The 12867-nt window shown below is 46.1% G+C and overlaps 1 non-coding gene across 1 annotated transcript; it reads left to right on the top strand.

The window, feature by feature from the left end:
* Window positions 1–10159: 10159 nt before the first annotated feature.
* LOC144669868 (U12 minor spliceosomal RNA) lies at window positions 10160–10310 on the top strand. The gene has a single exon (XR_013573769.1). It is a non-coding gene; the product is annotated as a U12 minor spliceosomal RNA (small nuclear RNA).
* Window positions 10311–12867: the final 2557 nt, after the last annotated feature.

Here is a 12867-nt window from a genome sequence, read left to right as displayed (position 1 = left end):
TGACCAGTGCACCACCAAGATTGCAATGTCTCTTGCTAAAGATTCGAGGTTACGACTGTAGGATTAGGTATAAGCCAGGGAACTTGATGGTCACACAGATACACTTAGCTGATTGCCTAACTCAGTGGATATAACCCAGAAGATATATCCTTAGATCTACAAGTTGACTTCATTGACCTCGAACTTGACGATGTCTCCAAATTGACCTGGAACATTTTGAGCAATGCAAATGCCAACAGCTCGAAGAAGAAATGGGAAAAGATTCTACACTACAGAATCTGTGGAAAACCATTATTGAAGGATGGCCTGTTTCAATTCAGCACGTCCACATACACGGGAGAACATTTTGGCTTTACTGGGATGAGCTAAGCATCTCCCGGGAAGTCTTTTTTAAAGGCAGGCAGGCCTTCATAATGGAATCTTTGCGACCTGATATTTTTCGACAATTTCAACACTGACATATGGGCTTAGATCAGATGAGAAGACTCGCAAGAGATACAGACTATTGGCCGGGTGTGAACAGTGACAAGTTAAGAAGTGTGAGGCATGTCAAGAACAAATGCCAAATCAGCACAAAGTGCCAATGACTCCATATGAAGTCGTTACCCATCCTTGGTCCAAAATCGCATCAAATCTCTTTCATGTTTATGTCAATCGACAGTTGAACAATACGTCAAGCACAACTGTCTCGCACACCCTAAATGCTATTTTCAGTTTGTTTGGTGCACCTAGAGAGATGGATAACAGTCCACAAAATGTATTGGTAAGCCATTTCAAGATGTGTGTGAGAAATGGAGTATTGATCACACTACTTCTTCTCCTCTTATCCTAGATCGAAAGCCTAGCTATCTAAATGATTTGCACGGTGAAATCCCTCATTCTCAAATGTAGACAGACCAAGCAAGATCTACACATTGCAATGTTTCATCTGAGAACGACACTTATAAGTGCAAGTATTCACTGGCAGAGCTCAGGTTTGGCAGACCAGTGCTTACCAATTTGTGTACATTATCCATTACGTACGTTACATACATCATCCATTCTACTCTCTCAGAAACTGGGGAGCAACTTCTAAAACTACAAGAAAAAGCGACTGACGTGCACAGTAAAATGCAGGTATAGAATTGCCAAGTTTACAGTTGGGACAAGAAGTTCACATCCAGGATCTCACAGAAGGTACATGTCAACCAGCTGAGGTGACAAGGATTGGTTTGGAACCTATGATGTCATTACACACAAAGGTGCAACAGTGTGGCATAACCAAGGACAAATCAGATCCATTCCAACTCCTCAGCCACCGTACAGTCCCATTGCATCTTGGAGAAGATCCCAAGTGCAATCAGGAACAACATCCAATCCCACAGATCACTGCAAGCAATTAAAGAAATATCCAGGCTTAGGATGTAAAGATTACCATTACAAGGTCTGGTTGCACCAGCAGATTATCTCTACACTTTAGAGACTCATAGATTCATCAGTTCTATACACTTATGTAATGATAACTAAACATGAAAATGTATTGCAAATAGTCATATTTCTTTGAAAGTAGGGGGGGGAGTATCTTTAAAAAGAAAGGGGGATGTTGTAATATGCCTTTAAGAGATAGCAGCATGACATCACTAGAAGGGAAATGTGTCATGTGATCCAGTCTTCATTTTATTTTTGCTTTGAGCAGAGCACACACGCACACAGCTCTGTTGTCTTCAAACTTTCTACCTATGTATAACTGTTCTTATGTGCCTAGTCTAAATAAATGAAGCCACAGCGTGTTTACCCAATCCCTTATGAGCAATTGGTGCCTATATCATTATAAAAACACATAGAAACATAGAAACTAGGAGCAGGAGTAGGCCATTCAGCCCTTCGAGCCTGCTCCACCATTCAATATGATCATGGCTGATCATCCAACTCAGTAGCCTGCTCCCGCTTTCACCCCATACCCTTTGATCCCTTTCGCCCGAAGAGTCATATCTAACTCCTTCTTGAAAACATACAACAATGTTTTGGCCTCAACTACTTTCTGTGGTAACGAATTCCACAGGCTCACCGCTCTCTGGGTGAAGAAATTTCTCCTCATCTCAGTCCTAAATGGTCTACCCCGTATCCTCAGACTGTGACCCCTGGTTCTGGACTCCCCCACCATCGGGAACATCCTTCCTGCATCTACCCTGTCTAGTCCTGTTAGAATTTTATAGGTTTCTATGAGATCGCCCCTTATTCTTCTGAACTCCAGTGAATATAATCCTAACCGACTCAATCTCTCCTCATATGTCAGTCCTGCCATCCCAGGAATCAGTCTGGTAAACCTTTGCTGCACTCCTTCTATAGCAAGAACATCCTTCCTCAGATAAGGAGACCAAAACTGCACACAATATTCCAGGTGTGGTCTCACCAAGGCCCTGTACAATTGCAGCAAGACATCCTTGTTCCTGTACTCGAATCCTCTGGCTATGAAGGCCAACATACCATTTGCCTTCTTTACCACCTGCTGCACCTGCATGCTTACCTTCAGCGACTGGTGTACAAGGACACCCAGGTCTCGTTGCACATTCCCCTCTCTCAATTTATAGCCATTCAGATATTAATCTGCCTTCCTGTTTTTGCTACCAAAGTGGATAACCTCACATTTATTCACATTATACTGCATCTGCCATGCATTTGCCCACTCACTCAGCTTGTCCAAATCACACTGAAGCATCTCTGCATCCTCCACACAGCTCATCCTCCCACCCAGCTTTGTGTCATCTGCAAATTTGGAGATATTACATTTAGTTTCCTCATCTAAATCATTAATATATATGGTGAATAACTGGGGTCCCAGCACCGATCCCTGCGGTACCCCACTAGTCACTGCCTGCCATTCGGAAAAAGACCTGTTTATTCCTACTCTATGTTTCCTGTCTGCCAACCAGTTTTCTATCCATCTCAATACACTACCCCTAATCCCATGCACTTTAATTTTACACATGAATCTCTTTGTCGAAAGCCTTCTGAAAGTCCAAATAAACCACATCCCCTCATCAACTCTACTAGTTACATCCTCAAAAAATTCCAGTAGATTTGTCAAGCATGATTTCCCTTTCGTAAATCCATACTGACTGTCCGATTCTGCCACTGTTTTCCAAGTGGTCAGTTATTAAATCTTTTATAACGGACTCTAGAATCTTCCCCACTACCGATGTCAGGCTGACTGGTCTACAATTCCCTGTTTTCTCTCTACCTCCCTTTTTAAATAGTTGGGGTTACATTAGATACCCTCCAATCTCCAAACACAACACAAACCACCCAACAAGTCTTACCCAATCCAAACTCATCAGGACAGATGCAGGAATACCAAATGTCAAAGGGAGCAACAATTTATACTGCATGGGAAGAGATTGGTAGGCAGGTCGACTCAAATTGGTCAGGTCATTGCCATGGAGAATGCGTCAGGGAGTTATTCTCCCCCAAGCTTTTGTTTAATCTCTTTCTGTCTTTGTGCTTTTCTCTAACCACGCTAAACCTAACTGGATTCAGATCAATGCTCTCCCCCTGATACCCCTTCCAAACGCCAACTGTTGTGTTTGATATGGGCAGAATATTGCCATTGGCATGCAGGGGTGGGCCCAACACACTGACGTGTAAAATGATGCGAGATGACAGAGACGGCTGCACACCCACCGTACTGTCAACAGCCTATTAAGGCCATTGAAAAAGTAATTACACTTACTAATAACGCCTTATTAACCTTAAGGTTGCCGGGCAAGCAAAGAGCCCAAGCGGCCTTCATGTTTTTCAGGGAACCTCATCCACTGGTGGGATGAGGTTTCCTGAAGGTTTTATAAAATAATTAAATACATTTTGCTGAATTCACAAACCTGTCCCAGCTCACGTGACACTGTCACATGAGGGGATATGTTTAAATAATTTTTTTACTTTATTCATGGAAAAGTTTTATCATCAACTCAGTCTCCATGAGACAGCTCCGTGCCTCAGGGGGATTGCTGCACTCTCTCGCGTGCAGGCCCCAACTCTCCCTCCTCCCCCAGCCCGCACAGGTAGCTCTGAGCGCTACCGGCCACGCATTACGCTGGGTGGACCTTAATTGACCCGCCCGCGTAAAATGGCTGCCTGCTTCACGCCCGCTCCCAAACAGCCCACCCACCAACTGAAAAATTCACCCCTATGTTTGCAAATTTTATGAATAAAACATATCTTGGGAAGGGGGAAAAATAATTATTTCATTGGTAACCCTAGTGTGTCTGAACATTGAAAGTACACAAAGGTCAGCGTGAAAATTCATTCCATATTTATGTTACCTTTTCGAATCTTGGCCTGTCTGGACCTTGTTTTAAAGTCCCAGGTTCAGGAATGAGGGATTTTAGCTACAAGGTTAGGTTGGAAAAAGCTGGGATTGTTCTCTTTGGAGCGAAAGAGACTGAGGGGAGATTTGATAGAGGTGGACAAGATTATGACTGGTTTAGATAAGGTCGACAAAGAGAAAGTGTTCCCACGAGCTGATGGTCCAAGGACTAGGGGACATTCGGAGGAAGAATTTTTTTACATAGCGTGTGGTAATGAGCTGGAACTCGCAAACTACGGGGATGGTGGAAATGGAAATGACGAATGATCCCTAAAGGAAATTGGATGGGCAATGGAGGGAAATAAACTTGCAGGGTTACAGGGATAGGACGGGGAAGTGGGACTGGTTGGATTGCTCTACAGAGAATTGGCATGGACTCAATGGGCTGAATGGCCTCCTTCTATGCCTTAATGACTTTTTTAAAAGTACAAAGGGAGAGAACAGTGGGCCAGTTTAAAAAGAGCCACCAGTCTGTGACTTCAGAGTGGGCCGACAGCATTTTAAGGACATCAAAGTGTGTCACAGGGAAACAGGTAAGTGATTGGTTGGTGAATATTTTTTTCTAATTTCTCTTCCAAAACTTGGATAATTTATTAGTAATTGTAAGGTCTATTAGTAGTGACATTTTTACTTGCAGTACTAAAATTTATTAGCGATAATAAAGCAAATTATTTTTTTATTCTTACTGTGGGTCTGGAGTCACATGTAGGCCAGACCAGGTAAGGACAGCAGATTTCCTTCCCTAAAGGACATTAGTGAACCAGATGTGTTTTTATAGTAATAGTTTCACAGTCAGGCGACGTGGGTATGGAAATCAGGCAGCAGGACTGTGATATAATTAAAGAAAATAGCATAGAAAGGGAGGAGGTTCTAAGTGGCCTGGCAGCCTTAAAAGTAGATAAATCTCCAGGCCCGGATGAAATGTATCCCAGGCTGTTGAGTGAGGCAAGGGAGGAGATAGCAGGGGCGCTGGCAATAATTTTCAATACCTCTCTGGGCACAGGAGAGGTGCCAGAGGACTGGAGGACAGCCAAATGTGGTACCATTATTCAAGAAGGGAGGAAGAGATAAACCAGGGAACTACAGGCCAGTCAGTCTAACCCCAGTGGTGGGGAAACTATTGGAAGCAATTCTGAGGGACAGAATTAATCTACACTTGGAGAGGCAGGGATTAATCAAGGACAGGCAGCATGGTTTTGTTAAGGGGAGGTCGTGCCTGACCAATCTGATTGAATTTTTCGAAGAGGTAACCAGGTGTGTAGATGAGGGCAATGCATTTGACATAGTCTACTTGGACTTCAGCAAGGCTTTTGATAAGGACCCGCATGGGAGACTGATAATGAATGGAAGAGTCCATGGGATCCAAGGCAATTTGGCAAATTGGATCCAGAATTGGCTGAGTGGCAGGAAGCAGAGGATGATGGTCGAGGGGTGTTTTTGTGACTGGGTGCCTGTGTCCAGTGGGGTTCCACAGGGATTGGTGTTGGGTCCCTTGCTGTTTGATATATAATGTATGTGGTATATATATACGATTTAGACTTGAATGTAGGAGGGTTGATCAGTAAGTTCGCAGATGACACAAAAATTGATGGGATGGTAGATAGTGAGGAGGATAGCCTTAGATTACAGGAGGATATAGACGTGCTGGCCAGATGGGCTGATCAGTGGCAAATGGAATTTAATCTGGATAAGTGTGAGGTGATGCACTTGGGCAGGACAAACAAGGCACGGGAATACACGATGAATGGTAGGGCCCTGGGAAGTACCGAGGATCAGAGGGACCTTGGTGTGCATGTCCATCGGTCCCTTAAGGTAGTGGGACAGGTAGATAAGGTGGTTAAGAAGGCATATGGGATACTTGCCTTTATTAGCCAAGGCATAGAATATAAGAGCAGGGAGATTATGCTGGAACTGTGTAAAACACTGGTTAGGCCACAGCTAGAGTATTGCGTGCAGTTCTGGAATCCGCATTATAGGAAGGATGTGATTGCACTAGAGAGAGTGCAGAGGAGATTTAACAGGATATTGCCTGGGCTGGAGAGTTTTAGATATGAGGAGAGATTGGATAAACTGGGGTTATTTTCCCTGGAGCAGAGGAGATTGAGGAGGGACATGATTGAGGTGTATAAAATTATGAAGGGCATAGAAAGGGTAGACAGGGAGGAACTTTTCCCCTTGGTGGAGGGATTAATATCCAAGGGGCATCGATTTAAGGTAAGGGGCAGGAGGTTTAGAGGGAATGTAAGGAAGAATTTTTTCACCCAGAGGGTGGTGGAAATCTGGAACTCACTGCCTGAAAGGGTGATAGAGGCAGAAACCCTCATAACATTTAAGAAGTATTTGGATGTGCATTTGCGATGCCTTGGCATACAAGGCTATGGGCCTAGTGCTGGAAAATGGATTAGAATAGTTAGGTACTTGTTTGACCGGTGCAGACTCGATGGGCCGAAGGGCCTTTTTCCGTGTTGTAGGCCTCTATGACTAAAAATCTAACTGGCACTTCCTTAGCAACCAAACTAGCACACTTTGTTTTTCACTACAGGACAACCCCTCACACAACAGGTGTCACACCTGCGGAGTTATTGCTGAAACACCGTCTCAGGACGAGATTGAGCTTAATAATGGCGAATTTAGAGGGGAAGGTGGAAAGGAGTCAGGGAAACCAGAAAACTAGACACGACTGGCATAGTCGTGAGAGGAAATTTACCGTGGGAGAGCCGGTATACGTGAAAAATTTCAGGGAAGGACCAAAGTGGTTACCGGGTGAAATAAGTGCGGTGACTGGACCCATATCTTTCCACGTGGAGGTGGAAGGCTGGATCATCCATAAACATGTGGATCATTTAAGGAAGAAAGAGACAAATCACCAAGATGTAGTCCCACCAGTGACCACGACCGGATCTGCGTTTCCTGTTGAGGATGTTCAACCCAGGACTGACATGTCTGATGTTCCTGTAAGAGTTGAGGATACAGAACTGCAAGTGCCCACCGAAGCACCTGGTGTTCAGGCAACTCTGGAAAAGGAGGTTCCTGACTAAGAATCGGAAGTTGTGGAGCTGAGACATTCCACACATACCAGGAAACCACCTGAAAGACTGAACTTGTAAATTCCTTACCCAGTGTAAATATTATGTTTTCTTGAAAAATACGTATTTGTATGTATAACATGTATAGCTAAGTTAAAGGGGGAGGAATGTAGTAATTGTGGTTTTATTTAATGTATAATGTAGCTTTAAGAATAATACTTGTTAAGGAAGATCACATGATCTGTAGTAACCAATAGGAGAGCAGGACGGGCTACCTCAGCAGTCAGTGCAGAGATAGAGTTGGAGTTGAAAGCACACGTGTAGTTGCTGCTGAGTAAATTGTAAATAAATTTAATGTTTCCACCCAAGAAGTGGCTGCAGATCAACTTTATCATTATTAGCACAACTCGGCCACCCTACAATACCTGTAGTTATTCTATAGTATTCAAAATAATTTTATTAACATGGAAACATTTTAACATTTCAACAGTTTACAAAAGTACTATGTACAAAATAGCTAATTAACACAAACTGTGTACAAAATCTTGCACTAAGCAGCTGAAGTTGACATTATTCAGCACTAACAGTGTCAAAAGTCTTTCAGTGAGTCTTTGCTGCTAAAACAAAACATCACGAACGGGGAATTCCGGTCCTGGTCGTGGGTGGGATTCGCTGTGGGTGAGTCGGTGCCCCAGCCAGGAGTCGGTTGACTTGCGGCGGGGACTGGAAGATCGCGGTGGTGGGAGAGCGCGGGGAATCCTGCCCCGCTTGTTTCACTTTGCATCTGCACGGTTCTTGTTATATCCGATTTCCCAGGGGAAGGGAGAAAGGGGGAGAAGGGTTTTCCCTCTCAGAGTCCGAATCTATCATCCACCAGCTGCTCTCTAGCTGCCTTGGCAGCTGCAGTCGGAGCTTCCTGGGGCTCCTCCTGAGGCAGGGCCCCATCGACATCCACGTCCTCGTCCTCCAGCTCCTCCGCTTCTGGCACCACCTCCTCTGTGGGGGGAAGGGCCAGCCCTTCCTGCAAGGCAAAGTTGTGCAAGGCGCAGCAGGCCACCACGATCTTCGACACTTTAACCGGAGAATATTGCAAAATGCCCCTTGACCGGTCCAGGCACTGGAAACGTGATTTCAGCAGCCTGATTGTCCCCTCCACCCTCTGGCGTGTGCAGACGTGAGCGCGGTTATAACTTTCCTGCGCTTCGTTTTTGGCCCCGCTGTAAGGTATCATCAGCCACGTTTTCAGCGGGTAGCCCTTGTCGCCTAACAGCCATCCAGCCCTTTGCGGTAACTTGCTCATGAAGTGGTACAGGTTTGAGTTCTCTAGGACGAAGGCATCGTCGATGCTTCCCTTTTGATCTGCGTTCACGTTCAGGATGCGCATCTGGGCATCGCAAATGATCATGACATTCAGTGAGTGGAACCCCTTGCGGTTAATGTAGGAAACGGGCTCATCGTTTGGCGCCTTCAGCTGGATGTGGGTTCCGCCGATCACCCCGAGCACTTTGGGGAAGCCAGCGATTCGGTGGAACCTGATGGCCCTGTCGCTCACCTGCGCTGGGGACATGTCAAAATGGATGAAGTCGGAAGCCCTGCGGAAGACAGCGTCGGTGACCTGGTGGATGCAGGCCCTGGCCGCGCTCTGGGTGATCTTGCACATGTCACCCACGCTGGACTGAAAGGACCCGCACGCGTAAAAATTCAGGGCGGTCGTTACCTTCATCGCCACGGATAAGGCCGTGCGGCACTTGGAGCTCGGCCTCAAGTCCTCCTGCAGGATGTCGCACAGGCGCCCGATTGCCTCCTTACTGAAGCGGAGCTGCCTCGCGCACAGCTCCTCCGACATCATCTCGAACGACATTCTCTCCCTGTACACCCTCTGTGGTGGGTAATTGATGCTCCTGATCAGCCTCCGTGAGTGGTGCTTGACCCTTCGTTGCTGCTCCCTGCGTCGTGCCCTTGCTCTCATTCGTGCCCTCACGCAACAGAGGGCGTAAAGGCCAAAGGCTAGAGAAATAAACATCTTCCTTACTCACTAAAACCCTTGAGATCTGGCAGTGCCTGTTGGAAAGATAAGTCTCTTGTTATGTTGAAGTCCATGTGCATGCGAACAGGATCTTTGACAGGTCACCCACACTTTCTTAAAAGTCACTTCAACCTCACCAGAGAGGTTTTTAACCTTGAAACATCAAAGGGGTCTGAAAAATCTTGATAAAAGGTCACATGCATTTAAAGATCTTTCAGAATCCACTCCTCTTGCAAAAATCAAGTCAGGTAAATGAAAGGCAAAAGGAAAAATACTGGGGATGCTGGAATCCTGAAATGCTGGGAATAAATTAGATCCATTCAAGTCCATTTAGCCATGCTTAAAAAAAAAAGTTGCACAGAATTTGCAAATAGAGTGCAGCATTTAAAAGGCCGGCCCTTCCCTCTGGAAGTTCCCCTCTGCTGTTGCCTTCCCAGGGATCGACAGCTGCTGGACAAGGGCTGAAACTGAAAGCAGAGGGGAGAACTACAATTCCCACAATCCACGGCGACCGCAACGCCCACAATCCACGGCGGGAACAGCCGCCGCTCCCATAATGCCGCGTGCCTTCCTACTTTGCATAACAGGGTTTTCTTTTCTAATTTTAGTTTTAGACAGTTTTAAGAAAAGCCGCCGGTCCTGATGTGGGGTAGTAAATGGTCCATCCACACGGACCGTGCTGTTCTCAGCCCCGTGGCGGTGGGGTCACCCTGACTGTGAGCGGGGTCGATTGGATGTTGGGCCAGGCCGCGGCATTACCTTCTTATGCCTTAAACTAATGAGTAAGGAAAATAACGGTCCGGGGTGACGCCCGGGTCCTCGCCGCCTCGTGCGAGAGGAATTTTTGAGCGGGTAAAGGTCGCCCTGCAGGTGACCCGCCTACTTTGTGGGATGTCGCAGCGCAGTGATCTGCCCGGCCCCGTCCCCCAAAACCACTGGAATAAAAGACATGAAATGGTTCGCTATAAGCAAAGAACTGGGGATGAGTGGCAGAGAATGTCTCCTTCTTTCTCATTTAATTCCCTCAGGGTCATGGGTGACATGAGTTCTCAGGTGACTGAAGAGTCCAATGCACAACCTACAACCTTTTGCCAGAGGTGGTAGCGCCTGGGGCTCGCTTGCTGTGTCGCAGCTCCGAGTCGAGGCCTTGTTTCAGGGGTCTCGTGTCGGGCCTGCGGACGATGTGGCCCGCCCAGCGGAGCTGATCGAGCCTGGTCAATGCTTCGATGCTGGGGATGTCGGCCTGAGTGTGAACACTGATATTATCATCACACCACACCCTCAATGTGTCTCTTCCCCCCCCCCCCCCCACCCACCTTAAACCAATTTATATTTCTCCTTTCTCCTAACTGTGCTCCAGTTCTGCCGAAGGGCCATGAAGGCTCGAAACGTTAACTGATTTCTTCTCCGCCGATGCTGCCAGACTTGCTGAGTTTTTCCAGGTAATTCTGTTTTTGTTTTGGATTTCCAGCATCCGCAGTAGCTTTTAGCTTTTTGTTTTTATACCGATATTAGTGTGCCTGCTCTGCCAATGGATTTGCAGGATCTTGGGGAAGTAGCATTGGTGGTACTTCTCCAGAACTTTGAGGTGCTGTCTATACATGGTCTACGCCTTTGAGCCATATAGGAGGGTGGGTATCACTACTACTCTGTAGACCATGAGCTTGGTGCTGAGTTTGAGGTCCTGGTCTTTAAACACTCTCTTCCTCAGGCGGCCGAAGCATCGTCAGCATCGTCTGCATGCTGTAGTTCAATGAGAGGATGGGGGCGACCTTGGAGCTGGCCTGTAGGTGTCAGAGGTTGTACAGGTTCCCGTTTGTTCTGAAGTTTATCTCCACTCCAGCGGGAACTTGCTGAGGGTGAGATGGAGCATTGCAGCAAGGAAGATCGAGAAGAGTGTCGGTGCGATGACACAGCCTCGCTTGAACCTGCTCCAAAATTTTCCAGAGCAAGGCTTCATTCACGGTAGAAAATGCTATCACATGTAAGTCAGAAATTAAGCTTGTTTTAGAACTACAAAGTTCTGAAGATGGATGCAGTTTCTCAAACTTGCATTGGGCTTTGCTGGAAGCTGGGGGGTCATGACTGAGCAGAAATGTTCTGCAAAGCAACCACCCAATCTGCATTCGGTCTCCCCAATACAGAAAGAGACCACGCTGTGAGCTGCAAATATAGTTCACTAGACTGAAAGAAGTAAATCGCTGCTTCACCTGGAAGGACTGTTTGGGGTCTTGGATGGGGAGGAGAGAGGAGGTGAAAGCAGGCGTTACAGCTCCTGTATTTACGTGGTAAGGTACCGGGAGAATGGGCTGAGGTGTTGGAGTGATTGGGGAGTGAACTAGGGCGTTTGCAGAGGGGGGAATGGTTCCTTTGGAATGTTGAAAAGGGAGGGGGAGATGTGTTTGGTGGTGGTTTCTTGCAGAAGGTGAAGGAAATGGCGGAGGATGATCCTGTGAATGTGACGGTCGGTGGGGTGAAAAATGAGGACAAGGGGAGCCTTATCGCAGTTCTAGGAGGGAGAGAAATGGGTTGGATGCAGTTGTGGGCCCTGTTGACCAAAGTGGGGGGAAATCTTGGTTGAGGAAAAAGGAAGACAAGTTGGAAGTGCTGTTGATGGCCTGCATCCTAGGGTCTTAAAAGAAGTGTCTGCAGCGATAGTAGAGGCACTGGTTATAATCTTCCAAAATTCCCCATGATCCTCGAAAGGTCCCAGCAGATTGGAGAATAGAAACTATAAAACTTTTTTTCAAGAAAGAGATGAGAGACATAAAGCAGGGAACTATAGGCCAGTTAGACTAACACCTGCCATAGGGAGAATGCTAGAATCCATTATTAAGGAGGTTATAACAGGAGATTTAGAAAATTGTAATACATTCAGGCAGAGTCAACATGGTTTTGTGAGAGGAAATCATGTTTGACTAATTTATTAGAGTTCTTTGAGGAAGTAACAAGCAAGATGGATAAAGGAGAACCAGTCCTTGGATTTCCAAAAGGCATTTGACAAGGTGCCACATCAAAGGTTAATACACAAAATAAGCTCATGGTGTAGGGGGTAATATATTAGTATGAATAAAGGATGGGTTAGCTAACAGGAAGCAGAGAGTAGGGATAAATTGGGAATTTTCAGGTCGGTAGGCTGTAACTAGTGGAGCCACAGGGATCAGTGCTAGAGCCTCAACAATTTATATCAATGACTTGGATGAAGGGGCTGAGTGGATGGTTGCTAAATTTGCTGATGACACAAAGATAGGGAGGACAGTCAGTTGTCAAGAGGAGGTAAAGAGTCTATAAAGGGATTTAGGAAGGTTAAATGAGTGGGGAATGAAAAATCCTGCTTCAGATACCATGAAGCAAGCTTTGTTGTCTTGAGCATATTAACATCAAGTCTTTATTAACAACTCATAATGATATACAGATATAAAGCACAGGATACAGGTCTGGAGCTGACTCCATCCTAGGTCTGTACACATCTC

Source organism: Cetorhinus maximus, chromosome 29 (genome assembly GCF_964194155.1).
Source record: "Cetorhinus maximus chromosome 29, sCetMax3.hap1.1, whole genome shotgun sequence".
NCBI classification, from domain to species: Eukaryota; Metazoa; Chordata; class Chondrichthyes; order Lamniformes; family Cetorhinidae; genus Cetorhinus; species Cetorhinus maximus.
The sequence above is the reverse complement of the archived record's forward strand: the minus strand, read 5'-3'. Positions and strand labels throughout refer to the sequence as shown.